At 37.9% G+C, this 27,735-nt stretch overlaps 1 long non-coding RNA gene and 1 pseudogene across 1 annotated transcript; one reads left to right on the top strand and one right to left on the bottom strand.

Moving 5' to 3' along the window:
* Window positions 1–964: 964 nt before the first annotated feature.
* LOC132612939 (histone-lysine N-methyltransferase family member SUVH9-like) lies at window positions 965–6,324 on the bottom strand (annotated as a pseudogene).
* Window positions 6,325–12,616: 6,292 nt separating this feature from the next.
* LOC132636366 (uncharacterized) lies at window positions 12,617–17,059 on the top strand. The gene is made up of 2 exons (XR_009581215.1): window positions 12,617–13,267; window positions 15,134–17,059. It is a non-coding gene; the product is annotated as an uncharacterized LOC132636366 (long non-coding RNA).
* The last annotated feature ends 10,676 nt before the right edge of the window (window positions 17,060–27,735 follow it).

Genomic DNA, 27,735 nt, shown 5'->3' with positions numbered 1-27,735 from the left:
CCCCCGCTCAGTGAAAAATTTAAAAAAAAAATCGCAAGGCAGAATTTACCTGCAAAACTCTTCCTTAAGGCAGAGTTTGCTACTTCATAACACAGAGATTGCCTAAGGTAGCAAACTCTACCTTAAGGCAGAGTTTGCACTCTACCTTGTAAGGTAGAGTTTGTTACCTTAAGGCAAAATTTGCCTTATGACATAAGGCAAACTCTACCTTGAGAATTTTTGACTAAATGGGGGTTCGAACGTGAAACCCATGAGTTTTTAAGCGAAGGAAAAAAAATTAAAGACCAACAATTTAAGGGACAAAAATTAAAGACCAGTGCCTTTGAAGGACAATCCGCGCAAAAAATGAAAATTAAATACCTTAAATTTGAAGGGCAAAAATTAAAGACCACCCCCCAAATAGGGGCATTTGCGCGAAATGACCCAAACCAAAGCTATACCGACAACTGAGAGCAATTGCAGTGTGCTTTAAAACTAGTACATTGTACAGACAGGCAAAGTTTAGCATTGACATTGTATTTTTATAGTCTTTCACTAGCATCATATACATATAGAAACTTTACATGTTATCTGGCAAAAAATTATCGAGTGATGTAGAATCTGGATACATGATAATATACATATATGTTATAATAACACGCACGCATATACAAATGATAGACCTGATATTACGAGCCAAATCGATCAAAAGACCCCTTATTGAATTATTGTTAACCCCCTCAAAGATTTAGGACTGTCAGATGGTGGTTTCGTTCTTTTCAAGTTCACGCTTCCTGGCTCTTTCTATCTTTCGCTTACGCCATTACTCCGTAACTGTAAGGTTGCAGTATAAAATGAAGAAAAAATTCATTATTGAAGGAACGTGTCTAACATACAATCGTACAGAATCATGTTTTTAACTATGCATTACATTTGACCTAAAAAGGGGAACAATGTTTTCCGTCATATAGCTCAATGCATACAACTAACGAAGCAGTACTTCACAGGCAAAGTCTATTATGACAGCAGAAAACGTTGGTAAGAAGTAGATAAATAAATCCATTGCAAAATCTAGAGGAGGAATGGAGAGGTATGCTGGTCGCACATAGTTAGGATATATTTGCGATAAATCTCCCCATTCTTCCCATCTCTCAGGAAAGTGACTTGGATAGACTAAACTATCACCATTCGTTGTAAAAATTTGGGTTTGCACTCGTGTGAGTACAACCCCAGTAAATTCGTAGATAAACGACCTAGCTTGGATCAAGTCCAATGACCTAACTCCCCAACCAGTCTCTCTAGACCGAAACACCTCAAATCTGTTCCTCAAACCTTTCTGACTCACTCGATTTCGACAAGTTGGAGGACATCGACAATATGGTCCACATTCGAACACTAACGGTTTGCCTCTCAACAATATCCCATTATAATCAAAGGCAAATTGGCCACCATTTCTCATAGTACAAAAACAATTATCCCCACATCCATCAATACACTCATAGCCATTAACACTACCCACATTCTGATAGACATATGGAGGATAAACAGTCCTCACTAGATAATCAAAATAAATCGGATCGTGATTATCATCAATATCATTGAAAAGAAACACTGCCAGGTTTTTTTTCTCCTTGATACATCGAGACTAACATAACCAGTAGGCCTCGCCACTAAATGCCTAATCCTAAGATTCTGTTTAAAATGAAAAATAGCACTTCCCATTTCTTCCTGATTCCCTATCCTAACAAGCTTGCATTTAAACACTCTAAATCTAGACTTTCCAACATCAAACCAGCATTTGACGATTCTATATAATCCATCAAACATATAAACTTTACCACTAGCACTTCTACTTCCTTCATATTTAAGGCCACAAATTCCCCTTACCTCAACTCCGTAATACTTACTTCACTCTGTATATGGTAAAAATCGGGGTAAAAAACAGGTCCGAATTGGCGCGAACGTGTTCAACTCTGCTTCAACATCGAAGGTATTTTACCGGACACGGTAGACCCGAACCTAAATCAGCATATACGATGTAGGTTCGGATAATCAGTTATGGAGCGGCCACGCATCACCAAACTATTCCGCCATCTGCACTGACAACGGTACAGGTGTCAGACCATACGGACAGCCTTATCTATTTTAAGGGTTTTTTCTAGAAAGGCTTTTTTGGCATTGTATTAAGGCCCATTTATGATTACGTATAAATAGAGGGCTACCCCTTCCTTTTATAGTTTGGCTATTCATCATTCAACAACATTGTAATCAGAAAAGTGTTTGTCACGACCCTAATTACCGATCGTGCGGGCACCTACCTTATTATCACTGGTAGGCGAACCCTTACCCATTAACCCATTAATCATTAGACAACTTTAACTTCTTTAATCATTTATTAACAGTCAATAGACAAGTGAATGAATCAATAAATAAAACAAGTCATAATTAATAGATAATATAAGTGCGGAAGTCTAACTATTACACCCCCAAAATCTGAAAGTCATCGTACAATGACTCTAACCAACAACATCTAAAGAATGAAGTATATCTCAAATATAACAAATAATGCTTGGATGAAAGTATACATCGCGAAAGAGAGATCTTCAAGTGGCATGGATGGATAGAAGCTCACCCTCGGATCTGATCGAGCAAACTAGCTTCAAGCTAGAGATGTAATCTGGATGAAATCTCTGGAACATAATCTACACTCAAAAAGGGTGCAGCAAGGTATTATAGTACAAACACTATGTACCGGTAAGCATCATAGGCCGACTAAGATTAGTTCACGCGTATAAGTATAAAATCAACAAGATAAACAGATAGGCACTTAACACTCAAATCCAAGTCACAGAATATCCCATACGAGGTCACAGCTTAAGATGAAGCTTCTAAACCACAAGTCTATCAAGTTTCAATAACCTCAACTGATAATCACAGGTCCAAGTTCCTTCCCTATGTAGCGTCACTAATCCACAATTTAACTCAGTCAATGATCATATCAATACCACAATAGCCGTTTCAGCAAACACACAAAAATCAAAACTAAATAAGCCATATAATAATGCAGAATAAAATGTAATAATGTGCAATACAAAATATTATGATGTGCTATGCAATGCACTGGCCAAATACACACTGTACACACATACTACTGATGTCATAGCTCAGTAGTCATGACCTGCAGGGGACCCATGGTGTCCATGTACCACTCGTTCTGGAACACTCCTCGAACCCGAGCCATAAATCCTCTGCCCAGGAAAGAACCTCGGTCACGGATCCACATCGTGTATCACTCATTCCGGAACACTCCTCGGACTCGAGTCACTTATTGCCCTCCGCCCGAAATTTACCTCGGACTCGAGCTTAAACACCCTTCGTTCCAGAAAGAGCCTCGGACCCGGAGCCACTCGATTATACAAGAAACACTGTTACATCCCTCTTAATGAGCAATTATCAAGTAGTATATTATTTTCAACGAGAAGATCATATAGCTTCTCACCACAATTGTCATCAATTTGCATCACAAGTTCATCAAGAAGATTATATTAACTTTTGCACAATTTCACATCACAATGTATGTCTCAATGTATTTCAGTTCATTAGTATGTATGGACTATGAACAATCAGCAATATCAATGTCAAACACAAGGCATCATGCCACAAGTCTTCCAAACCATTTCCATCATGCATGAGTGTATGAATGCATAAATGAGTGTAAACGTGGTAAATCAATACAAGCTAATAAAGCAACAGTGAAGGTACAAGTCACAAAGCCACAAGTCATATCAAGACTTGGATCAACTCAGCCATGAAATGAATCATACAATCATCTCAACCAACATAATAGTCTATGTCCCTCTTTACTTCCACATGTAGCAAGTACGCCTCACAACTAAGTCTTGTATTACCAAGAAGCTCCACTTTTCTATATATTATCATCAACAACAATCATACATCAAGTTTTCATCTATGTGCTGTTATAAGTTTATATCACAATTCAAGCCTAAACTCATTATCCTTCCTTTCTCCGATAATATATGTCACAATAAGAGAGAACTGAGTATAACACGATAATTTAGGTAATAAGTCTAATCACAATAACAAGGCAATGAGCCACCATCAACAACAATCAACCCAATAGAAATCCATCCCAAAACACCACAGTATGAATATAACTACACCTCATATTTTAGTACATAAAGTAATGGCGACGAGCCCACAAGATCAGAAGTCATACCAACCTAGCTAATATCCAACCAAACACCATGTCCGAAGACCTAGTCATGCTTTCTCCTATTAATTCTACACAATATATACGTTTCGCTAATCAAAGTCTAACTAAAGTATGCCATAACCTACCTCGAATGCAGAACAGGAGCCACGAACTACTCCATACGAGCCTTCTATTTTTGAAGCGCCTCATAATGGTCAAAGTCTAACAATATGATGCTAAGTAAGCAATAAACCATGTATTTAAACAAGAAAAACAATTTGGGAAGAAGACCCACTTACTTCTACCCTTTTCAATTGGATGAAACCATCCTTCAATGGTGAATTAAGCATAACCTATATCTCTACAAATCATTAACCTTCAATTCGTGGGTTTCTAATCAATTTTACCCTTAAAACAGATTTTAGTACAAAGCTTCAATTTTTATTAGAATCCTAAGTCTCAACATGCAATTCCAACCATAAGAAATCAAATTCTCTTCCTAGAAAGTGAGAATCTATACTCCTAGGTGATTTATCCACAATAAAATCAACAACCCACCAATTATTTAAAGGTTTACTAATTCTAGGGTTCTAGGATTTTCACCCACCATTGATGGACCTCTTAGAATAATCATGGAGCTTGAAGAAGAAGGGAAAAGGAATAACTAAAGATGGGGACTTACCCTCCAAGATCCTTCCACCAAAGAATGGGATGAATTTTGCCTCTTTCTCTCTTGAAAACTGACTTTGGGGTCTTGGGGTGAATGGTTCGAAGTTGGGATATAAAAATAGAGGTTTTTGGCCACGCTGGCTGCTGCGGTAGTCTCCAGACCGCTGTAGCAGTACCGCTATAGCGGCCTCTTGGTAGCTATAGCGGTTCTGTGGGACAGGTCCACACTAAAATGGTCATAACTCCCTCATCCGGAGGCCAAACGCGTCGATTCTTTTTTCCTATAGATTCGTAATTTTGATACGGATCTAATGGCTCATACTAACTCAAAACAAAGGTCGGATTCTCAGTCTAGAGCCGTTTATATCCACAGACCTCCGGCGAAAACACCGAATACGAGCGCGACAAAACCCAAACGCATCTGAAACTCTTTGGAACCTCACAAAAACTTGTGGACAAGTTCAAAATCGTCATAATAACATGTTGGAACTTCCAAATCATTGACATGGGATCATCCTAACCCGACGTTGACTGTGGTCAACTCTAACTCGTTAACTTAACTAGTTTCTCCATAAATGACTCAATTACACTCGAACCTTGCGGAAACTAACCCAATGACTTCATTAAGTCATAGATCATACTAACGAGACTTGGGGAAAGGGTCAACAAGGTTAAATGGGTCAAAAAACTATAATGACCAAATAGGTCGTTACAGTGTTATAAAGATTTCCTTAAGCATTTAAGTCCGGATATAAGAAATATCTCCAAGCCGAACTAATCCGCTACATTGGCTGGCTCTTCCTTTCCAGTTTTTCTCATTACTATTCAATAATATTTTCTATCACTTACTAGTTCACATTATAAATATATATATGTATTCTATAGGATCTCATATCATAAAAGATTAAGTTTATCCACATATCCTAGTCACCATTTACAAATTTAATTATTACTCACAACCCGGGGTAAACACTCTCCAACGCTAAATTCCCGCATTCCAGTTTCTAATGCACACATTTTCTTGAATTCTTATCCTGTCCACCATGTCCTGCATATATAATCACATCTCCTCCATCTCGATCATTCTCGTATCCACTTGAAACAATTACACTCGTAGCAATTGGCTCCCGGTTCGGACTCTGACTCACAGATACATAATCAATATCAGCTTGAGCCTGCCCATGTAATCCAACAACACAAAGCTCCATCCTAAAGAAGAACACATCACCAATAAGCACTCCGGGGATCGCCCCCACAATGCCCTTATCACGATGCATCCACAACCCGTGTTCTCTCAATATTTTACAAGCCTTCAGATCACCTCTTCTCCTTCCATGAGGACCCAAATGCTGGCTGTTCGCGAGAATACGCAGAGAATCACACAGCATTTGGGTTTTCCGAACAGCGTCTCGGTGATAACGTTGATCTTCAGCCTTAAGATCTGTCACTCTTACCAACTCCATTATGAATTTTGTAAATAAATATAGGTTTTTAGTTGTTGAGAGAAAGCGTAGGGATTTGTAGAGATGTTGAGAGAGGTTCTGTTCATGGAAATTCAAAAAGGGACTGAGAGTATGAAGAATAAAAGTTGAAGAAGAAGGATTCATAGTAGATTATCACAATCTGATTATGCAAAAAAATCTTGGGATGAAATTTATTAAGGAGAAAATTTATTTGTGTTATAAATGGATAAATAAATTTCTATTTGTGGACAAAAATGTCCTCAACTCCTTTTTCCCGGCGTAATATATCTACAACCCCTTAAGTTTGCGCAAATTTTATTTAAACACCCGAACTATGCATTATTCCGATTGAGCACATGAACGCATGATAAAATATTCTTATGAGTCACTTTCGGCTCAAATTTTGGAATTTTTTTATGCGTGTTCTCAAGTTCTCATTACGTAGATAAGTAACCACTTAAAATATGTCATTTTCTTTAATTACTCATCTTTTAACCCCTACTTGCTCAACATTAGCAGATATGACCATTACATTTATTGTCATCAGTGTTGTCAAAGGTGCGCTTAAGCCCTGAAGCGAGGGTCAACACATGTTGAGCGCTTCGCCTTGCTTTATGTGCACTTCAATGTCATCATCAAGGCTCTAAGACACACTTTTCCTTGCCAATGAGCCTCTCTTGAAGAGGTGACACTAGATAATTGATATTTCACTTTATCGTAATGTTTTTACAATTTCTTTTGTCCATATATTTGTTATTCATGCTTATTATTATTAGTCTTGGACTAAACATATATATTTGTATTTTTGCACCATTGCGCCATATTTGTAAATTTCTAAACTATCATTGTATGTCTCGATTATGATTCATATCAACTTTGTGTCTTCGTCTAATGTTACTGTAAAAAGGACTATTGAAAACATTGGAACATCTAAGATAACGAGATGTCACCATAGAGAAAATGACTGGTCCCCATACCAATATCACTAAGATATAGATTTCATCGCCGAAGGAAAAATCTGTTGGTAGGTGCCACTTGTTATATTCTGTGAAAGTGGATCCAGATGGAAAAATTGATTGGTTGATAGCTCACCTATTGCCAAAGGTTACACTTAAATTTATGACCTTGATTAGAGTGAAACATTCTCTTTGGTTGCTAACAATTAACAACATGCATCATTGACCGCTTGGTCAGCTCGATATTAACAAAGTTTTTGTGTATGGTGAACTAGCTGAGGAGGTATATATGGAGCAACAATTAGAGTTTGCTTCTTAGGGCCAGGCTTGGAATCCATCTAAAATGTTTATTATATGGTAAATAATCCTCATTGGCATAGTTTCAAAGGTTCACTTGTGTGATCCAGTCCAACAGTTTGGGATGACTTGAACAGAAGCTGATCATTCAGTTTCTTTCATCATGGTTTTCATGATAAATGTTACACCCCGTAGTTTTACATGTTGATATTCGAGCCACCCTTTAGGAGGCATATGAGATTATACGTGTTTACCTTATGATTATGAGGGTTTAAGTTCATATAATAAGCTATGGGAGGATTTAAGGGCAAGTGAACCAAGGAAAATAAGTTTGTTGGAACTTTGCAGAAAATGTGAAAGGCAATTTTGGCCCAACTTGGAGGAAGAATATCTTTTTGTATACGAGGAGTTTTGAGGCAAAGCAAAAGCCTAAAGTAAATTTCACGAAGTCTAGTTTCCAACGCAATAAACCCCTCATCGATACGGCATCAGAGTAAGGAGATATGGGCTTTACAAGTCGGGCTGGCAGGCCAGGAAAATGGTCTGCGCGAACGCTCCAGGGAGTGGCGCGAATGTGCAGAGGACCAAGGGCCAACTTAGCGCAAACGCGCCACTAGGGGACGCGAATGCGTTGAGTAATTTTTAGGTTGGTGCAACCCAAGCCTCAGACGTTATAAAAAGGGGTTACCCCCTTATTTTCTCATCCAAAACATCCTCTAAGCCATCCCAAACCTCTGGAAACTTCCACCAACTTCCACTCACCAAATTTTAATGCAAATTGAGTATAATCCCCGAATTCTGGTCCAGACAGCATACAGTTGCGATTATAAAATCGTATAGCAACGAGTTCTGGCTCAAGTTCAAGGTGGAAAGTGAAGATATTGCAATACTAAAGGGAGTAAGGTATGAATCTCTCCCTATTAATATTAGTTTCGATTTATTTACAGAGGTAAAACTATTAAACAATCTTATAATTAGTTGGTTAGGTGAGAAAGTTGGAAAACATCGTGTGGGGTGTTATATGGATCATAATAGTGTTGGTAATGATGTTGTTGATGTTGGTATTTTTGTTGTTGTTGTTGGTTGTTGAATTGTGGTTTCGGGCTAGGCATATAAACAGGAGAGATGCTGCCCGAATTTCGACAGATTCTAAATGGAATTAAATTAAGGATTTAAGATGGGCGTATGATGGTAAGCCTAACAATAGTACGGATGATTTATATGTAGATTTACGAGCGTGGAAGGATAGAAGTTGAACCGCCAAGGAGACCAAAAGGTATGTTAAGGCTAGTCCCTTCCTTTCAAAAGGCATGATTCCTATGTTATGATTTCATACATATTTTCCATAACCTGCTTACTTCCAAAAGTTAGAAGTTCATGATTCTTAAAAGCTTCCTATGATACTAAAGATGAGATGTTTTCCATAATGTCCTTATCCTCAAAAGTTAGAGACCCATGATTCCAAGAGTTTCTTATGAAGCTAAAGATGAGAAGGTTTCTATGAAGATAATGATGATGATGATGATGATGATTCCATTTCTAGAAGTTCTAAACCTATGATTTTAATGCTATTATGAGATTATCGAGTTTATTTCATGATTTTCTTGAATTGCACATTGTTCTTAATCTCACCTTATGAATTATTCCTTCGAGGTGAGATATAGCGATGATGATCATTCCATAATACAAATCGGAGGTTACCGACCTTACGACACTCTGATAGAGTTGCGGCTTTTAATTGGGCTCTCATGCATGCTTTATATATATGTAAGTATTTTCTTTCACACCGTGCCTACATGGACGGGCAGTATAACACCGCGCCGCTCAATAGGCGGTCGGGCAGACACACCACTGCAGTAGGCAGCTTACACCCCGGACGCGGGCTAATGATGATAACACCGTGCCTAAATGGCCGGGCAGCATAACACCGTACCTATATGGTCGGGCAGTTTACTTGTATATATTTATAATGTTGTTTTAAAAGAAAAGTTAAAGTTAGCATGCATGATATCCGCCTTATGAGGCAATCAGATGTACAAGTTATCTTTATTTCATGTTATGTTTCACGTTTGTTATTATGATATTATTCATGCCTTACATACTCAGTACACTCTTCGTACTGACATCCTTTCTTGTGGACGCTGCGTTCATGCCCGCAGGATCAGGTAGTCAGCCAGACGATCCAGACAAGTAGGATCTCCCCTCAGCCGCAGTCAGTGCGCTCCATTGGTCCGGAGCTGCAGCCCTTTTTGGTATGCTATTTTGTTATGTAGATATGTGGGTATGACAGGGCCTTGTTTTGTCTTTTCTACAGTTTATATTCCATAGAGGTCTGTAGACCGTTGTATATGGTGGGACTGTCATGTAGCTGGTGGTCTCTTATTTTATGTACAGTACATGTAGTGGTCATGTCGGACTGTGGTGTCATCCTTTTCACGCATGCCTATATATATATATATATATATATATATCCATGTGGACTGTTTATGAGTTGTTGAGGTAGAGTTTGTTGCATAAATTTTACAGCAGATGCTATCATTCATATATAAGTTAGAAATGAGACACCAGATTATTCAGTTTATGGCAAGTACAGGGTTAGGGGTGCTTGGTCAATAGTGGTCAGGCACTCGTCACGGTCCATGGGGTTGGGTCGTGACAATAAATGTATTAAACTCAACTCAAGCAGTATTTGTTTAACCACCTCGAGGTAGCATAGTCCAAGATAAACAATGTCATCCTACAATGAAAGTACGCATTGGACATATTAGAGGAAACAAATCCAGGGGAACCTACAGGAAAACCCTGAATCCTGATTTCAAAACTGGTTGCTGAACGGAATTATTTCACAATTACATGACCAGACAACTCATTTGCAGTCAGTCAGTTTCTTCAAACTCCATATAGTGGTTACTGAGATGCAGTAATCCACATTCTCAGATATATCGGAAGAGCTCCAGGATAAGAATTACTGTATGAAGACCAAGATCACTCACAAATTGTTGGATATTCCCTGTGTATGATCTACTTCTGGACACTGTATTAAATCTAGTGTAGAAGTAGAATATTGAGCTATGGTCCTAGTCCTACAATATGTAACGTCATCTGATTAAAACTACTTCTCCAAGAGGCAAGAGCTAACATGCATTAAATTAAAACAGATAAAGTTGATGTGTTACAACTAACAATTAAGTTGTGCTTCATATTGCTACAGTTCATTAACTGAATTCAGAAGGAAGCAATCACTTGGGCAATTCAAAGATGTCAGAGCTGATATAACGATAAGTGTGATTCTTAGAACAGATACAATCGACTGAAGCTTGGTATGTCGTTTAATTCAGCACAAAAATTTCTGTTACTGATTCCAATAGCTGCACAAAAGTTTGAAAATTTACCTTTCACACTGCCTGAATCAGAATAGGACCGATAATTGTTCAGTCTAGATATGAGGTCTACTGCAGCTGTCTGCTTTGTATCCTTCTGTTGGGCGGGAGTTGTTTCAAAATATGCTTCTTTCTGGATTTCCTTCACCTATACCACGACAGAAGATTTTATATTCTCCAAAATTCACACAAAATAGAAAACAAAACATTACTAATACAATTGAAGCAGAACAAGGAGAAAGAGAAATGCGGTGGTACGCACTCTTTTAATTAGCTCCACAAGCAACATAGCACGGCGAATCTCTTCGGCTTCCTTCATATAACTTTCAACTGCAGTTCAAACATCACGATCCCATATTAGCCATTCTATTACCAGAATTAGATTAGGTGATCTAGTCATAGTTATTTGACTAGAAAATCTAATATCCTAGAACAACTATTTAAGAGAAAAACTGGCTATCCATACCTCCAACTTTTTAATGTGGTACACGCGATGGAAACGAGAATGTCCTCCACTTTTTGATGGCTTTTGCCATCAAGCCACCAAACTTGGGAGCAACTGAATGTCTTACCCCATCGCTTAGATCTACTATTCATCATGTTCATTCATAAGGCATCATGTTGCAGGCAACAATTACTACTACCTTAACAGATTATGGAAAAAGTGGATATCTTTGAATCGCAAGACTCTGCAAGCACAAAGCTAATGCAAATTTTGACTGGGCTAACCAATTATTCACCCAATTTTACCTCCAAACAGACAGATAAAATTAGAATCATTTCCATGGTTACTTTCAAAGGGAATTGAAGAAACTCAAAAAGGATCATATGGAAACTTGCAAAAAAGCTTATTTTGTTCTATTTAAACAAGAAATGTCACTAAATAGAGGGAATCCAAAAGAAAGACAGTAACTTTCTAAACTTTCAGTTTCTAAGCTCAATTTGATACAAAAAAAATGGTTCCAAAGTGAAAAGTTAGATCACCAGATGCAACAACTCCGAATCAAAGTAACCATTTTTACATTTCTTGATTAAATACATTTTCAATTTTCAAATGAAGCAAATTTAAAGGAAAAAGCAATCTTGAAGAGGGTGTAGAGGAAGATAAAGAAGAGAAGAAGCTGTGAAGTAGAAAAAGGGCAGCAATCATATTGAACAATGTGACAACAATGGTATAATTCTTGAACGACCACCTTAACCTCTACCTATGTTGAGCCACCTCCATTCAATTGTGGTTCTAAATGAAAGTTTATATAAATTGGAAATTACTAGTTTCAGATCTTAAGCTTTGTGAAAGAAGATCAGAGAAAACAAATCTTTCAAGAAGGGAATTATCATATTGACCTACAGAAATTTGTCCTTATACTAGCTGAAATTGCTCAATTTTGTTCTATGAATCGTTTAAACTAATAATGATCAATTATCATAAGTATTTTACTCCATTAAATCGAGAAATTTTATTAATTGAATGAGTTGTCCATTACAATTCAATTTTTAAAATTAAAGCCTTCATTGCAAAAGATTTCGAAATTGGTTCTAATTGAAATGACAATTGATTTATACATTAATTATGGCCACAATTGAAATATGTTCGTCAATATTTAAATTTCAATTGTGATTAGACCACGCCGGTCCAAAAATGAACCAGACCTGGTCCAGTCAGCCTTTAATCAACACCAAACAAACCCTTAGGTTCATTTGGTTGAGTTTCACGATTGAAAGGGTTCCCAAACCCTAGCCTCCTCACCTCTCTTTCCCTCTCGAGATGCGTCATCGGCCAAATATGGCAAAGTGACAGTGTACGTTTGCTTTAATCCAGTCTTTGTTCAACCGATTCGGGCAAAGAAATTAATGTTTTGCCCTCTCTCCACCACAACTCAACAAAACAAGGTAAAACCCCTCTTTTCTCTTACACTTTTCTGCGATTTACACTAAAGAAGGACGAAATCCCTTAATGAAATTTGTCTTTATGCTATTTTGAATCCGCGATTCTCATTGGTTCTTTGAGTTTGGAGGGGATTCAAGAGGAATCCCTCAAAAAATCCGTTGTCCCACACTGAATTGCAACAAAGAAATTTGGGTTTTGGGGTTCTACACTGTTTTACAGACACACACAAGCTTTCACAAGCAAAAAATTTAAGAGTTTTGAGTTTGTGACAAAATGACTGACTAGAATTGGATACTTTTTCTATTTCTCTAATTTTGGGATTTAGATTTAAAGTTTTCTTTTGTTTTTGTGGCTGAGTACGAGTGTGGAGGAAGATCAAGGTCTCCAAATCCATTCTCGATCAAAGTTTGCACAAGAGAAAGGTAATTCCATTTCCTTCTTATTATTTTTAGTAATTTTTTATTATTATTTTTTGTATTTTTTTTATATGTTATGTGCCTGTGTGTAATTATTTTAGTTCTAGCTAGATTAGTTTAATTGTAGTGAGCATGTGGGATTAGAGTAGAATGTTTTTATTTATTTATTTCCAGTTTGGTATAAAGTGTAACTAATAATGTGTAGCAATAATGGAATTAGATGCTTGCCCTTCAATATAATTAAGGTTCTTTGTTGTTTACTCAATAATTTAGAAAGCATGATTTAGTTATTGGTTTGCCATGGTTTGATTATAAAGAATTAGCACACCTCGTGTTTTTTAGAAATTCCTTGACGGATCAGCATGATTTTAGGTAAAGCTTGCCATATAGATAATAACTAAAACACTAGAATGACCTAAAGTATAGAATAAGATGTCTTAGCATGCTAACATCTATTGTAGGGTGGGAAAGATCTAATTTGATATAAAGGACCCTGTATGAGTTTCTGAAGTACCTTTTAGAGGAATTTTGTAAATTGAGGATACTGTCTTGAGTCTAAAGCTGGTTAGCATAAGTTCCTAGTTCACTTAGAAGAAATGAAGGTTTCAATTTCTTTATATAGAACAAAATAGAATATGTATGGGGTTTATCACTTATATGAGAGTCTTATGTGGTCATAAATGGGGAAATGTTTCTGTGCAAATGATAGGAACAGTTTGAGACAATAAACATGTTATCTTTGGGTTTCAATCAATATGTTTTTTAAAATGTGAATGTCTGTGTGACCATTTGTATGAAATTATGAGCTTTTTGTCTGTTTTTTTTTTCTTTTCGATTTACTGGCATGTTAGTCATATGTATTTAGAAATGTAAAGAAGCTATGTGGATGCTTAGATTCCACCATGTTTCATGTGGTATTCATATAAGCTGTCTATGTCTCCTAGAATTGTTTGCAACTCTGTTGAACCCTCAAATGATTTTTGATTACTCATGAGTATTGGAATTAACTATTACTGTTGATTTGGATATCCGTGAAGCATAATCCTATTCCCATTTCCTACAACATATTAGCACTTATGACATAGAGATATGTTGTTTGAGTTTGTAGGTACTAAGTGATGAGTCCTTAGTGAAAATTAGAGTCAGTTTCACTTCTATTCTGGTCTTTAAGTTGAAACAGTGACTTGAACATATGAAATAATGAAGTTAAGAAATAAGAGGAGTATGCTTGGTCTACTTTTTGTTTATGTGAAAGGGTTGTATCACTTACTTTGTGAGAAGACACTGAGTGATGTCCTAGGGACATGAGCCCAAGAAGAGGCTTTAGTACACCATACTCAACCTTATTAAGGTGTCCCTAGTTGCTGGGGTTCCTCTTGTTGGTTCATGAGGCTATTGGAACTTCCTTAATCATATTACATGTTAAATGGAGAATCTGTGGAGCTTTAAGTCCATAATGACATAGAAACTGTTCAGTAAGCTTGATGTTTAGGATGTTTTAACTTAGGTTTGGATGTTGCAATGGCATAAGACTAGTATTATTGGCATACTTTATCTTGAATTCATAAGTAGCTAAGTAAATGGATAAGTTGAAATTGCTTTCTTTGAAAGGTCTGTGTTCGGTTTAGGAGGTATAGATGTTTGAGCTTGTAGGGTTGATTTAAGTATATGGGGTGTTGGCTTTGCCAACCCCAAAATCTCTAGGAAACATGTATACTGTTTGGGCTTACATCTACTAGTGAACATGATTTTCCCTTTTTTTCCCCCTTTAGACTGCTTGTATTCAACTAAGATTGAAAATGACTGTCCTGCTACTTGCTTGTTGTGCATGAGTTTATGCAATAATTGTATGTTTTTGGTGTCATACACAAGACTCTGGAGTTGAGAGGGAAATGTATGGTTTTACCTGGCTTAATTCTGTGTGCATGCTCTCTTTGGTGGTGAATGTGTGCGTGCTCTTCTTAGTTCTGCCCTTTGATACGAAGCTCCTATCTGGACAAACCAGCTATCCTTCATGTATGTCATTTGTATGTGGTTGAGAATGACTCATTTTACTAAATCTCCTTTTGGACTGTGTACACTGATAATATAACTGAATTTAATAGCTTGATATGAGTATGGCTAGTAGAGTTTTGTTTGTGAGGAATGAAGTAATATTTGCTTAAATTCCCTTTGGGTGTCCCTTTTGATAGCTTTAAATGAAGGTTGTGTATACATTAAGTACATTAAGCGTATAAGTGCATGTATGCTTTGTCTGCTTTTAGTATACACGGTAAGTGTGTCTTTTATATGTCTTGATATAATATACTTGGTGTATATTAGGCTGGTTTGTGTTGATATACGACTTTCGTTTAAACTCTTCTTCCTCTTCTTTATCAAAAAAACTGGTATGCCATGGTATACCCAGTAATATACAGAAATATAACTTCATGTATGCCTTTGGTATACAAAGGATGTAGATCATGTATATTCGAAGTATATCACGACATATCAACTGTTTGATATTGTTGATTGGGCCAAGACTGTTTAGTTCTTTACTTCTTTTGTTGAAACTCCTCGTGTGTTAGTACATTGGGCATGAAGCCCACAAATATTGCCTCGTTTATAATCTCTTTTTTTTTTTGCGCGGATTGCCTTTCAAAGGCAATGGTCTTCAATTTTTGCCCTTCGCCTAATACACCAAAGTTTTGGGTTCGAACCCTCAGTCAAGGAAAAAAACATAATTGGCAAGGTAGAACTTGAATTCGCAAGGCAGCATTATTCAGAGGCAAAGAAGGCACTAATAACCATACGATTCATCCTAACTGTTACAAATACACATACATATTTCCATGCTGCAACATCCATGAAAGTAAACCATACGCTGCTACAAAATTTTACAATGAAAGATGAGTACTAAAGCAAGCTACAAAACTAATTACAACATAAGGACAAGAAACAAAAATGTAAAGAAGTAGAACGATATGACAGAAATTAAAGACAACATTGCATGGAGCTTACCAATAAAAGCTCAAGACCATGGAGGAGTAAGACCTTCAGGAGAAACCAAATGAAAGAAGGAAGTAGCTAGTAAGTTAAAGCTAGAGTTTGTCTTATGCCTTCAAAACTCCTCTTCGCAGGCAAAACTTTGCATTGTGAATCCAAGTTCCACCTTATGATTTTTTTTTTTTTAATTTTTGATTGAGCGGGGGTTTGACCCAGAACCTAGGAGTTTTAGGTAAAGGCCAAAAATTAAAAACCAACAATTTTAAGGGCAAAAATTAAAGTCCACCCTGAAATAAGGGCATTTCTGCCAATTGCCCGTTGATAATCTAGATATCTTGGGTTGTTTGGGTGATATAGTTGTGCACTGAGAATCTGTTTGGGCCTAATTGTTACTTATGCTTCATTGTTGGGTCCGTCATGGCCCATGACTATTTTAAATATCATTCAAGTATTTCAGCATGTGTACTAAGTGCGTAATCATGTTTAAGTTATGCATTTGTATTTAATTTCCTTGGTAAATTGTTTGTTAGGTATAGATATCTTCAAACCGTATTTCTCCTTTTCCCTATTTTCTTTGCATGAACACTTATCATGTAGGCCTATTGGGCCAAACCCTGCATTGAAGCCGCTTCCATTGGGCCGAACCCCCAACACTTCTTTTATCGAGTCCAACAACAACATGAAGGCCCAACTATGGGTGAAATGGTCCATTATTTCAGCTGGTGGGCTTAGTAAACCCACCAGCCCATTTCCCTACTTTTTATTTTGTATGTACATTGTATACTTGTATAATATTGAAACCCATTATTAGAACTTAGATGGAATAGGCAAACGATGCGAATATAGTTAGAAGGAATAGGAACCCCGTCACATTTGATTTGGAGCCAACGAAAAAATAAAGGATATCTTTCTCGCAAAATGATAAAAGAAGAAATATTTTCTCTTTTACAAGAAAAAAAAAAGGAAAAAACAGTAGCATACTTTGAAAAATTAACTTCTTTTTTCCAGCTTGAGTATTTTGATAAAAAGGGAGTTGAAAGGAATTTACTCCAAGAAATATTTATTTGGAAAGGCAAGACAAAATGATTTAAGTTGGATAAAAAATGGCTTCGGCCCTCAACCCATTTAAAGTCCAAACAAACAAAGGGAGTTTCATTTAAAGAATAAAGTTTCGGACAAAGGTTGAATAAGGAATGCGGTTGACCTATTCTAAAACAAGAAAACACACGAGTTTATTTAAAAAATATCATTTGCAAAATAAATACAAATTTTTATATCAAATGGTTGAACTCATGGCACATCAAAACAAAGGATGTATACTTGGATTTTTTTTAAAACCTATTTGGATAAGATATAATTATAACACTTTGGACAAAATTGAGTAGAACTCTACTTGAGGGAAACTTTGAGTGTGTTTTGGTCCGGAAAGTGAAATAAATTATTCTAAACCTTATTCGCATTTTTAAAAAATCCAACTCTTTTTGAAGAGAATGAAAGAACCTTACTGTAAATCATTTTTCATGTGCCATGACCTTTTTATATACATATTTCTAAATAAACCTTTTAAGAAAGTATTTACAAAAATCACACCTTTAAAACCCGAAGGTCAACCGCATTCGGCGGATTCTTAATAAGGGGGTGTCTAACACCTTTACGGGGAATCACTTGAACCCTAGATTTTTAATAAGGGGGTGTCTAACACCTTTCTAGAGAATCACCTGAACCCTTACCCGAACTCTGGTGCTAAATAAGGTTTTTTTCATAAATAATAACCTTAAAACTGGTTTTCCTAATTTCCATAAATAAATTAGGTGGCAACTCTAAAAATAGTAAATCCAAAAAGAGTCTATAATTATGAAGTAACTTTTATGCCTCGTGTAAAAGTGAATTGTAACGGGGGTGCAACAAATGTATGACATGAGAATTGGAAAAAGTTGGCCAGTTTGTATCATGTGGTTCCTGTAGATTTACAAATCAATAAAAACCTGGAGGAGGTTTCAGAACTTATGTTAAAAGTAAACTGGACTGATCAGTAGCTGCAAAAATACTTTCATGTAGATATTGTAGAATACATAAGAATATAAATACATGTTGAGGAACTAAAAGGGTATTGGGATAGACCATGATGGATGGTTACCATCATAGGCAAATTCATTGTCAACAGTGCTTGGAACATTATCAGAAACAAGTGCTCCTTCAGAACCTGCATATAGGAACATGTGGCTTAAAGGATTACCTTTCAAAATCTCACTTTTCCTATGGATGTTATGGAAACTTAGGACCGGTTTGGCCATGAGAATTTTTCACTTTTTTCGGAATTTTTTTCACTTTTTTTGAAAACTAGTGTTTGGTCACGAAAATTCCAATTACAACTTGAAGTTGTACTTGAAATTTGGAAAACAATCAAAACCTTGTTTTCACTATTTTCATTTTCTGTTTTTGACCCTTGCTTTTTGTCACGACCTATTTCAGCCTAGGTCATGCGAGCACCTACCTTTCCCACTGCGGTTGGCGAACCCTTAACTCAACATTCACAACAATAGAAAATAGCGGAAGAAAGTAAAATAACGTAAGTCTCACAATATAATATAATGATAACAAATGCGGAAGTAAATGAAATTCACCCCAGTATCTGGTCTGGTCATACAACAACATCTAAATCTGAATACTAAAGGTCTGAATAATAATACATAAGTAGTCACAAACTCGAGTGGGAGCTGAAGAGTCGATCGGCCACGAGTCAGAGAAGTAGATCCGACCTGATACTCTGCATTCATAAAGGAATGCAGCAAGTGCAGGTCAGTAGAAACAACAGTACTGGTAGGCATCGTAGGCCGGCCAAGCATAGATAACACAATTCAGAAAATAAGTAGATAGTTGGGAATCCAACAAGTATAAGCTAATAAGATCACAACCAAGTATTCGTCATCGCCTACGTAAAGCCTCTAAACCCAAGTACACCAAGTCTGAAATATGTATATATCCAATTTAATCATCACAATAAAATCATCCCGATCCATCATCATAACAGAGTCATCACAATCCAATCATCACAACATCTCAATTAAGTCAATGCAATGCAATAATGGAATGGATAAGATGTAATGCCATGCAAATGAGGTGTACACATGTATTCCAGACGAAAATATCGACGTCTTGATAGCACAACCTAGTGTGACTCGCGAACTCTAAGTGCCACCCGTCCCAGATATTTGCCCAACAGACAGACGGGACCCTGGCTAATTGCTCACACGGGGAGTCTCACCGGCACCACCCTGGGGGACCCGCAGATCCCATGCACTAACAACGATTCCGGAATAACATCGGAATTGACCATGCAACAACGATGCCGGTATAGATCGTCGGTCATCGGCCTCTCACAATCACTCAAGTAAAAGAGTCGCTCAATCAACGATACCGGATACTTATCAGCTATCGGCCATGCATCATGAATATGAGGGAATGTATGCAATGCACTTATCAACGATTCCGAAATTGAACCCCGAACATCGGCCTTCTCACAATCACTCAAGTAAAAGAGTTTATCAAACATCAGTTTCATACAATCAACGATTCCCGAATGGATCTTCGGACATCGACCTTTACAATCACTCAAATAAGGAGTTTATCAAATATCAATTTACTCAATCAACAATACCGGATCATCACTGGGTATCAGCCATGTATTATGAATGTGTGAGAATGAGTGCAATTGTACGTCAAGCATTCAATAATCAAGTTCAATGTACGCCATCAATGTATCATATCACAATACCATCAAGGGAATGCCAACAATATATCAATATTACTAGTACCAATAACGGGTACGTCAATAATGTATCACAATGCAAATACCAACAACGGTATGTCAACCATATCTCAATCAAGATAGTCACACAGATTCTGATATTCACCACTACTCGTAGCATCAACCATCAAAATGGAACAATACACACACATAACGGAGTGGCTTTTCCCAACATATATCAGGGCCCATCCTAAGGCAATATCCGACCTAACTTCATACTCGAAGGTCCGCATGCTGTCTCCGACATTATATTCTAAATATGTGATTCGCTATGCATAGTCTCACTAGAGGTAAGCCATAACCTACCTGGACTGCCAAATTGCAACACCAACAAGTCACTCTATCGCCTTGCCCTTCCTCTGAAGTTTAGAACCAAAGTAGTCTAAGCATAATCGAATTTTAAATTAGACATCATGGAGAATGATACTAATATTGCTATGATATCAATTAGGTTCATTTTAACCCTAGAAACTGGGGAAATAGGCCTACAAGGGCGAAACGGGAAATTCGCGGGCAAAATACCAAATTAAGTACTAGGGCATCCTAACCCAACAATTAATTGTTCAATTAACTCCCAAATCCGATTTCAAGTAAAAACCCCTAACTTGGGTATGAACCCTAATTCTTAAATTCGAAATTCAACGTTAAAAGTGGAATATATGGGCTTACTAAGCTTAGATTCATTACATTTTAACATTAACATTATCAATTTATCAAGTATAATCTTATAGAAAAAATCTCCCAAAACCCTCCTTCAAATTCCATTACTAAGGGATTGAAAAGGAAAGGGGAAAATCTAAGATGATTGTGATTAAAGAGGAGTAAAGGATTAGACCAAGTTTTACCTCAAAGAATTCCTTCGATTTGTCTCCAAGAACAGCTTTCTCAAGCTCAAATATCGAGATATGAAATAATGAGGGTCTAAGACTCATTTAATGAACTGTCTTTACCCGTCACCGCTGTAGCGGTACCTGGACCGCCTCAGTGGCCACCTGACCGCTTTAGCGGTCAAGCTTAAAATGGCTAGTAATGCTTCAGCGGCAAGGCCACCGCCCCAGCGGTGCTGCCAAAACGGGCACCAGACACTAGCAACTTAGCCTAAGATTTTCCTTTCGATCCAATTTTTCGGCTAACCCCCGAGGCCATCTGCTCACATACCAGACACATAGTCCCACATTAAAACGCGCTAGGAACGCCCCTGTGGCCTCAAAATTTTCAATAGAGGTCTTGTTGACCGAGTCAACCACCGATGCCTTAATTCTCATTTCCCATCCCATGTCCCAAAATGCATCCAAATGCATTGGGAATCGAACCAAATGCCCACACACGTTCTAAATGACTATCCAGACCTCTCAGAATTGATAGAATTTCGAAAAAGGTTCGATTACCCAAAAGTCAACTTTGGGTCAACCACTTTCACTTTTAAGCCTATATTTTCACCAAAATTGCCCGACTCCGGCGAAAGTGCCAAAAGAACTATAATGACCAAACGGGGTGTTACATCAGATACCAATTGAACCGTTTCTCGTCCTTGAGCAAATAAAAGAAGGAAAGTAGAAAAATGCCTGAATCAGTGAACAACTGGGGATATCGGCTACGTATATCAGACTTAGTCTCCCCAGTAGCCTCTTCCACAGGACGGTGCTTCCATTGCACTTTCACAGAAGCAATCTCCTTGGATCTCAATTTTCGAACCTGCCTATCTAGGATTACGATAGGCTCCTCCTCAGAAGTCAAATTCTCATCAAGCAACATAGAATCCCAACGGACAATGTAGGTACCGTCGGCATGGTATTTCTTCAGCATCAAAACATGAAAGACCTGCTGAACTTCCGCCAAGCCTGGCGGCAATGCTAACTCATAAGCTATATCACCTATACAATCCACGATCTCAAACAGGCCAATGTATCTAGGGCTCAACTTTCCCTTCTTATTAAACCTCATACCACCCTTCATGGGTGAAACCTTCAATAGAACCTGATCACCAATAGCAAACTTCAAATCCCGAACCTTCCGGTCCGCATACATCTTCTGTCGGCTTTGAGCCGCCATGAGTCTGGTCTGAATAACTCTCACTCTATCAAGGGACTCTCTCAATAGATCCGCGCTTCCAGGTCGAGCCTCGAACCCATCAAACCAACCAATCGGAGATCTACATCTCCTACCATATAAGGTCTCAAAAAGCGCCATACCAATACTCGAATGATAACTGCTGTTGTACGCAAACTCCACCAAGGGAAAATACTGATCCCAATGACCACCAAAGTCAATAACACACGCTCTCAACATGTCCTTGAGCACCTGAATGGTCCACTCGGACTGGCCATCGGTCTGGGGATGGAAAGTTGTACTAAAGTCCAATCGGGTACCTAACTCATCATGAAATGCTCTCCAGAATCGGGAAGTGAAGATAGTACCCTGTCAAATACAACAGAAATAGGGATCCCATGTAATCTCACAATATCTCGGATATACATCTTGGCTAACTTTTCTGCGGTATAAGAAACCTATACCGGAACAAAGTGAGTGGACTTAGTCAATCGATCCACTATCAGCCAAATAGAATCAAACTCGCCAAGGGTCTTCGGAAGACCCATGACAAAATCCATGGTAATCCTCTCCACTTCCACTAGGGAATGGGCATCCTCTGAAACGCCCCACCAGGTCGCTGATGCTCATACTTTACCTGTTGACAATTTTCACACTTAGCCATAAAATCAACTATATCCCTCTTCATACGGCAAGTCAGAACGACATATGTGGCGGAAGATTATGCAAAGCTTTATGTTAAAGAGATAGTGCGACTCCATGGTGTCCCAACATTTATTATCTCTGATAGAGGGACTCAGTTTACAGCTAATTTTTGGAAGTCCTTCCAAGAGGGTTTAGGGACCCAAGTGAGCCTTAGCACGACATTTCACCCGCAGACTGATGGACAGGCTGAACGTACCATTCAGACTCTCGAGGATATGTTACGGGCATGTATGATAGATTTTGGAGGTAATTGGGATGATCACTTACCCCTCATTGAATTTTCTTATAATAATAGTTATCATTCTAGCATTCAAATGGCACCGTATGAGGCTTTATATGGGCGAAAGTATAGATCCCCAATTGGGTGGTTCGAGGTAGGAGAAACTAAATTGATAGAGCCAGACTTGGTCCAGCAAGCCATAGATAAAGTTAAGCTCATACAAGATCGGTTATTAGCAGCCCAAAGTCGTCAAAAGTCCTATGCGGATAATCGTCGAAGGGACTTAAAGTTCTGAGTGAAAGATTGGGTATTCTTGAAAGTGTCACCAATGAAGGGTGTAATGAGATTCGGAAAAAAGGGGAAACTTAGTCCCCGATACATAAGGCCTTATGAGATTGTGCACAAAGTGGCCTATGAGTTAGATCTAACTCCTGATTTAGAGTCAGTTCACCCAGTTTTCCATGTCTCGATGCTTCGTAAATGTGTTGGAGATCCTACTAGGATCGTGCCAGTAAATGATGTTCAAGTGATAGAAAATTTGACTTATGAAGAGGTACCCATTGCCATACTAGATAGGCAAGTACGGAGGCTTAGAAACAAAGAGGTGGTCTCAGTTAAGGTTTTATGGAGAAACAATAAACGAGAAGAAATGACATGGGAAGCGGAAGAAATTATGAGATCCAAGTACCCGCATTTATTTAAGCCCCTAGAAGAAATCCAAGACGAGACATCAAGATCATAAGGTATGTATGTTTTCCTTTTTATGCTTTTGGGTCGTGTGTCGCCAAAATCTATTGCTATTATGTTGTGGCCCTGTGAGGCATTGTTATTATGGGCTGTTGTGACAGGATGGTAGTGCCATATTACAGGGGAAACTCTAGTGAATTTTTTATAGAATCCCCGAGGACTTAACATTCGAGGACGAATGTTCTTAAGGGGGGAAGAATGTTACACCTCAAAAAAATTTTCGCTAATGCACAATGAGTAGACTAATGAAGAGCACGAAGTATACGGTATTTCGACAAGTGAGAGATGACAATTTATGCCCCTAATTAAGACTTCAAAGACGTTCGAGATAGGGGAAGAAAGTTTGCCAAGAGAAGGCAAGGCATACGATAGGTATCGAGAAGGAATTACGAGTAACAAGTTAACGAGGATTTAATAATGCTTTGGAGAAGAGTTATAACATCCCTTAGATTGTTAACGAGGTGATAAACAAGTGCTAAGAAGGTTCCATAAGGATTGGAGATCAAACGAGTCGACGAGAACGAACTTTGAAAAACTGGGCATTATACGGCCAAACATACTGGCCGTATAAAACATACGGACCATATGTTTCACCGTATAATCATCCCAGAATAGCACCCCTCTCTGGACCAAATCTACGGCTAGACATACGGTCAGTATAATTTATACGGACCGTATGTTGGTCCGTAGAAACTGGTCGGGACAGTTTTGGTGTATTAATAAGGGACCAAGTTTCATTTTATTTCATTTCCCTTTCACACCCCTTCTCTCTAAAACATCTCTCTAAACTTCTCCCACAAGAATTCAAGAGATATTAGTGATCAACAACATCAAACCAAGTGAATCAAGTGTAAGAAACCCATTAAAGTTCATCCAAGGCAAGGAATCCAAGTGAAGGTGAAACTAGGGTTTTGCTCAAGTGAGGTGTTTTCACCCAAGGTTCATCCCTACACCATCTAAGGTAAGATTTATGGTATTTCCATGTTGTTTAAGGTATTTGAAAGCTGAAACACTTGGATTGTAGAAGGATATAGAAAAAAGGGTCATGAATGTGGGAATAGTATCATTGTGAGTAATAGCTTGAATTGAGTCATGATTCTTGATGTGTTGTGATATGTTTATGTTATAAATGATGTTAGGAACATGGAATAGGCATTGTATATGAATGAACGTAGTCGCGTGTTATGGCCATGGATATGGATTATTGGAAGTGAATTGAGAAATATAGATAATGTGGATGAATAAAGACTTTGTTATGATATTGTGAATGTATTATTGACGTTTGGGAGTTGATTTATGATATGGAGGAAGTCATGTAAATAAAGGAGATGCTGTCCGATTTTCTCTAGTTTCAGTCGTGTATGCTAGATATCGATTTCTAATGATAGTATAACTCTAATGAAGGTAGAAACGTGAGCATTGAAGTAGAACGTGCAAATGGTAGAATAGTTGAACGGAAAGGTATGTAAGGATAACCCTTCTTTCATAAGGCATGGTTCTTTGGCCAAATATCTATTCTTCTATGAGCCTATGATGCTCTCTAAATGATTCTATCTTTAAAAAGCTACAAGGCTTATAGTTCTTGATATGTATTACAATTGTACTAAATTCCTCATATGACGAATAATCCTATAAGGATAGATGTAATGAACGACGATAATGATGACGACGATAATGGTAATGATGATAATGATGACGACGATAATAGCGATAACGATAATGATGACGATGATAGAAGTGATAATGCTAAAGATGCCTATGAGCTTATATGTATGTGTGCCTATGTATGGCTATTATGAAACCCCGAGCTTATATGGCCGGGTAGAATATATAGATGTATATATATATATATATATATATATGACGATGCGCGCGCACCACTGCAGTTGGGTACGGATAACCTTGAAGCCTTGGTAGGGCCAGGTATGTGTAACACTGAGCCTTGGTTGGCCAGGTATGTATGATAACCGAGCCTAACCATGGTCGGGTACGTGAAACACCGAACCTTCGTGGTCGGGTATGCTATGTAAATGATATGTATATGATATGGATATGTTTATGATATGGATATGTATATGATATAGATATGAGTATGAATACGAACATGATACAAATACGAATAAGAATATGTATATGAATACGATTATGGATACGAAATGTAAATGAGTACGGATATGAATACGGATACGGATATGGATGTATGTACACAATCACGCATTAGAAATGGAATGTCCCTATGAAAGGCAAGTAAGTGCTTATGATGATGATACTACTATCTCCCATCTTATGCTATTTCTTATGTTGCTTATTATGCTTCTATATTGATATTGATCATGCTTTACATACTTAGTACATTCTTCGTACTGACGTCCTTTTGTTTGTGGACGTTGCATCATGCTCGCAGGTGGCCAGGGAGACAGACTTGATTCATAGCTACATTACTCAGGGACTACATAGCGGAGCTCCATTTCTTTCGGAGATAAAGATTTTGGTACTTATTCTTTTGTGTATATATTTATGGGCATAGCGGGGTCCTGTCCTGCCTATACGATATGATATACTCTCCTTAGAGGCTCGTAGACATGTGTATATGGTTAGATGTGTTTGGCCTTGTCGGCCTATACCTTTTGGATATCATTTTGTTAGCCTCGTCAGCTTATGTACATCGATATGGGCATAGTTGCTAATGATGATACAAATGTATTGATTGTCCAATGGGAGTAGTATGATGGATGGATAGAATGTATGATTTAATATGTGGCTCACCTAGATGTAAATGTAAAGGTACGTTAAGAGGTGCCCGGGTGGGCTAGCACCGGGTGTCCGTCGCGGCCCTCCGGTTGGGTCGTGACAGATCCGCCATGAGTCAAAGAAGTAGATCCGACCTGATACTCTGCATTCATAAAAGAATGCATCAAGTGCAGGTCAGTACAAACAACAGTACTGGTAGGCATCATCGGCCGACCAAGCATAGATAACACAATTTAAAAAATAAGTAGATAGCAAGGAATCCAACAAGTATAAGATAATAAGATCACAACCAAGTATTCGTCATCGCTTACGTAAAGCCTCCAATACCCAAGTATACCAAGTCTGAAATATGTATATATCCAATTCAATCATCACAATAAAATCATCCCGATCCATCATCATAACAGAGTCATCACAATCCAATCATCACAACATCTCAATCAAGTCAATGCAATGCAATAATGGAATGTATAAGATATAATGCCATGTAAATGAGGTGTACACATGTACTTCGGACGAAAATATCAATGTCTCAGTAGCACAACCCAATGTGACTCGCGAAGTCTAAGTGCCACCCATCCCGGATCTTTGCCCACCAGACAGAAGGGACCCTAGCTAATTTCTCACAAGTGAAGTCTCATCGGCACCACCCTAGGGGACCCACGGAGCCCATGCACTAATAACGATTTCGGAATAACATCGGAATTGACCATGCAACAACGATGCCGGTATAGATCGTCGGTCCTCGGCCTCTCACAATCACTCAAGTAAAAGAGTCGCTCAATCAACGATACCGAATACTTATCGGCTATCGGCTATGCATCATGAATATGAGGGAATGTGTGCAATGCACTTATCAACGATTCCAGAATTGAACCTCGGACATCGGAATTCTCACAATCACTTAAGTAAAAGAGTTTATCAAACATTAGTTTCATACAATCAACGATTTCGGAATGGATCTTCGGACATCGGCCTTGTTACACCTTGGATATTTCATGACGTCGCATAGTGAATGAACCAATGCGAGCTTGAGGGTAACAGGAAGTTAGTAAGACTATAAGATGGATAATTAGTGGTCTTAGAATGCGTACGTTAAGATCTTGGAGCTATATGAATTGATGGAATAAGGATTGATAAGAATAAGTGGAGTATAAGTGAGGTTTAGGAAAGGTTTCATAAAATTATTGTGTTAAGAATCATTTGGCA

Source organism: Lycium barbarum, chromosome 1, assembly GCF_019175385.1.
Source record: "Lycium barbarum isolate Lr01 chromosome 1, ASM1917538v2, whole genome shotgun sequence".
Taxonomy (NCBI): Eukaryota; Viridiplantae; Streptophyta; class Magnoliopsida; order Solanales; family Solanaceae; genus Lycium; species Lycium barbarum.
This window is presented reverse-complemented; position numbering and strand designations above follow the sequence as displayed.